Here is a 4,483-nt window from a genome sequence, read left to right as displayed (position 1 = left end):
TGAAAGATACTTAAAAATGTGTTTAAACAGGTCTTGCATTGTTACATAATTTATATCTTACAGAATGGTTTCCAGCTAAATATACAATGTACATTTTATTACACAGCTCATTCAGGATGTTTGATTGAATTAACATAGAGAATAGATTGAATTATAAATAGTACCATACTGAAATCATTTTTTATATTCTAATTTATTTTCCTAATTTATCAATGTTGTACTAATATTTAGTGTTTGTGTAAAACATGGAATTACACAGAATATGGGATTTGGTTGTACAGGTATGAACGAATGTACATTTTCATTGGAATTTTAGCTGTTTTTTTAATTTTATATTGCACCCACTTAAGAATCAAAACTACTTCCTTTCCTTCTTCCTTTCTTTTCTTATCTTTCCCATTCTACTTCTTAAAAGAGACATCTTGAGAAAATGTGTATATTTACAAATAGGTATACAATGTGAAAGAAGAGGAAAGGAAAAAAATGAAAAAAAAGAAAAAATGCTTTGTAAAGAAATTTTGATGAGTTGACCACATCCAATGAAAAGAAACCTCTCTCTCTCTTTGTCTATCTTTCTTCCCCCTTTGCCTTTCTTCCTCTTTTTCGATTGTCCTCCTCCCTATTTTTGTTCTTCCTCTCTTTTCTCCAAAAAAAAAACAAAATTTTCTTCCTTTCTAATATAATTGAAAAGAAGCCTCTCTCTCTCTCTCTGTGGCTAAAGTTTTCCTCTTCTTTACATTTCTTTCCCGATTGTCCTGTTCCCTATCTTTATCTCTTTCTCCCTTTCCAAAAAAATGACACAAATACAAAACAAACATCCGATTCCCATAAAAAAAAACGAGGTAACGTTCTGCTTTTATCATTTTGGTTTTAATCTTTGTCTTGAAGAGTTCGGTTAAATGAACAAAAACGCTAATGAAGAATTATCCAAAATCCCGACTGCCTCCTTTTTCCTCAATATAGAATGTCTATACATTTCAAACGCGCGCCCATACACAAACACATGTATGTATGTATGTATGTATGTATGTATGTATACTCAGATTGGACCTGTTGTTCATGCCCGTTGTTAAGAACGTGTCAGTCGTCTGCGCAGCCGCTTTGTTTTCTATACCTAAGTCATCAGTTTATGGAAGATTTTTGTCTGAACTATCGAAATAACGAGACCAAGTTTGTGGACACAGTATTGGTTGACCGTTGACTGTCATGAGTTCGTCCATCATTTGATAATTTGTATGAAATGTATGATAATTTGTATGAAATCAGGTTTAATACGGTAAATATATCGGAAAATACCGAAGGCTAAAACGAACGGACTCTACAGTCCAATATCTGCTAGTCAATAATACGCCCGTCAAATTTGCCGCAACTCACAGCTCATACAATAACGGCAGCAACGCTTTTTCTCATAACACGATAGGTGTCAGACGATTTAGTGAGAGAAAATATTAGAAAGATTGATTATGCCGAATATTCAGAAAGAGAGCAGGAAGAAAGAAATGTAGGAGAAAAACACGGGAGAGAGTATGAGATAAGCGCTAATAAAGATAAGTAGAAAATGTCTTCTTTTTTTTTTGCAGACACACACAGACACATACACACACAAACATGTATGTGTATGTATGTATATATATGTGTATTTATGTATGTATGTGTATGTATGTATATATATATTGTCAGTGGATCACATATGCGAAAACGAAGCATCTAAATGTTAGAGCAGTAATGTATTTAGAGGAAGTAGAAGAGAGGTTATACGTCTGCGACCATTGGAGTCTTAGGAGTCGTCTATAAGGCAATGCTCCTTATTGATACGAAACCATTTATGAACGAGCATATAATTGTCGCAGGTAAATGGGTGAAGTTATTCACTGCGTTGAGAATAGCAGCATATTTGGGGCGGGGTGGGGGTGTCATGTATTCCTAATTTTCTTTTAATTACAATTGGCTGATTTATCATGGAACTGACCGGTATACATTCAGATTGAGATGGACAGTGAGGGAAGGGTGGAGTGATTCTTCACAAATTGGAATAGTAGTAGTGGTAATGATACTGTAGTAGAATATGCTGACGATGATGATGGGTCACTTGTGGTATTCTGAGAGAATGAGGAAGTGGACAGCTGAACTGTGAAGGGCTCTTGATTGTGGAGTTTAAGAATTCATCAATTGTGTTAGTATTGAAAGAGTTCAGTAACATATGTTTCTAGAGATATTTCATGTTAATGGCAGTGCTCATTAAAAAGAGAGAGTTTCAGACGTTTCGAGAGAGAGAGAGAACAAAAGGCGGGGGTGTAGAAGAGAAGGAGCAAAAAGATGAGAGAACTGAAAGAAACAGAGCGAGATAGAAAGAGAGAAACAATACAAGAGATGTAGAAAGAATAGTTTTCAGAGACAAATTAAAAGAAGGTTATAAAAGAAAAGACCAAGAGTGAGGGGGAGAGAGAAAAAAAAGAGGGGGAGAGAGAATATTCATAACATTCATTGATGCGTGACCTCATGGTTAATACGTTTAGTTGAGTATTGCAAGAAAATAAGGTCGATTACTGGACAGGATGGCGCTTGGAGCTCCTTAAGCAACGTGCCTCATTTTATACTACACTCAACACAAATGCCAATTGCTAACATCTGCTGCAGCAGCAGTTAATGTCCCCGTGTTGCACTCTCACTCTGGTTAATAATGCCGTAGAATCCTAAATACGTTCCTGCTTTTACAAACACACACATGTATATATACACGAGGTGTATTCAAAACCTATCCGACTTCATTTTTTCCGGCAAAACGAATAGCACGCGTGCAAATTCATTGGGGGGTAGTTGACACACGTTTGCTGCGCATGCGTGAGCATTTTCGCAGCAGTAGGCCACGTCCCTTCCCGGCTGTTACGGCTAGAACACAAACGTAGAGCAGGCGCTCATCGGATTTTCGTTTTCCACGCAAGACGACGGAACGCATCCAGCAGAGACCTCAAAGCCACGTCTCATCCCAAACGACGACGGTCTTCATGAAGTCTGGGTCGTGGTTTACACAGTCCAGCTTGTGCCGAGCGGTTTCTATGTGGAGCTGCTTCTGCTGCTGTGTCAGCCCCTTGAGGACATTAGCCGACACTCTCCACATGCATAAATTCTCCGTTAAAATGGAATGCAGTGATCCCTAATCCTGTAGACATTCTCGCTTCGCGAGCAAATCGACCCCAGGACTTATTCTTTGTAAGCCTGGTACTTATTCTATCGGTCCCTTATGCCGAACCGCTAGGTTACGGGGACATAAACACACCAGCATCAGTTGTCAAGCGATTTTGGGGGGGACAAACAGACACACAAACATATACACACACACACACACACACACACACACACATTATATATATATATATATATATATATATATATATATATATATATATATATACGACGAGCTTCTTTCAGTTTCCGTCTACCAAATCCACTCACAAGGCATTGGTTGGCCCGAGGCTATAGTAGAAGACACTTGCCCAAGGTGCCACGCAGTGGGACTGAACCCGGAACCATGTGGTTCGTAGGCGAGCTACTTACCACACAGCCATTTTTGCGCCTGCTGAATGTTCTGGGCGGTTAGAGCTTGAGAATCATAGAGCTTTTGGCAAAACTTCATGCCATATCACTGCTCGATGAATGCGTTGAAACTAAAACTCCGACGAGCGCGAACTACGTCTGTGCTCTAGGCGTACCAGATGGGAACGGACGCAGCTTACACGAGCGAAAGTTTCCACGCAACTCCAGAATATGTGGTGTCTCCTCCCCCAAAGTTTTGTCCATGCGACATTAGTTTTGGCGGGGAAAATGAAGCTCTTTGAACGCACCTTATATATATATATATATATATATATATATATATATATATATATATAGTTAGATAGCTAGACAGATATGTATAAATCAATGTATATACATACATATGACATGTGTATATTTGTACATATGTGTGTGTATGCATATGTACGCACATACAGTCTTGTGGTGCTACAGTATGGCCGTACGCATAATAGATCGAATAGAGTAACTACAAATACCTCTATACAATTACCGACAGCATTACATGCGTACATGCACGCCCGTCTGCGTTCGTATATATATATATATATATATATATACACACATATATATGCCTGTGTATACAGTTCTGTGTTTGTATAAAAATATATGTATATACGCAAGTGTGTATGTATGTTTTATATTATATTATGATGGTGCAGGAAAGGTTAAGACACAGGTGTGAAGGAAGCTGGTATCAAATGACAAATGACGGAAAGTTGGAATGGCAGGGAAGGGATAATGCCTTTATTTATTTCTTGTTATTGCATCTCCACTGGAATTGATAATGATGATGAGAAGGAGGGGGTGGAGGAGAGGGTTGGGTGTATGGTGAAGCTGATGATGATGATGATGATGATGCAAAAGATGATGTCAAGGACAATAATAATGACGTTCATAATTATGACGA

The sequence above is a fragment of the Octopus bimaculoides genome, chromosome 22, assembly GCF_046866305.1.
Source record: "Octopus bimaculoides isolate indiv1 chromosome 22, ASM4686630v1, whole genome shotgun sequence".
Classification (NCBI taxonomy): domain Eukaryota; kingdom Metazoa; phylum Mollusca; class Cephalopoda; order Octopoda; family Octopodidae; genus Octopus; species Octopus bimaculoides.
Note: the sequence above shows the minus strand (reverse complement) of the source record.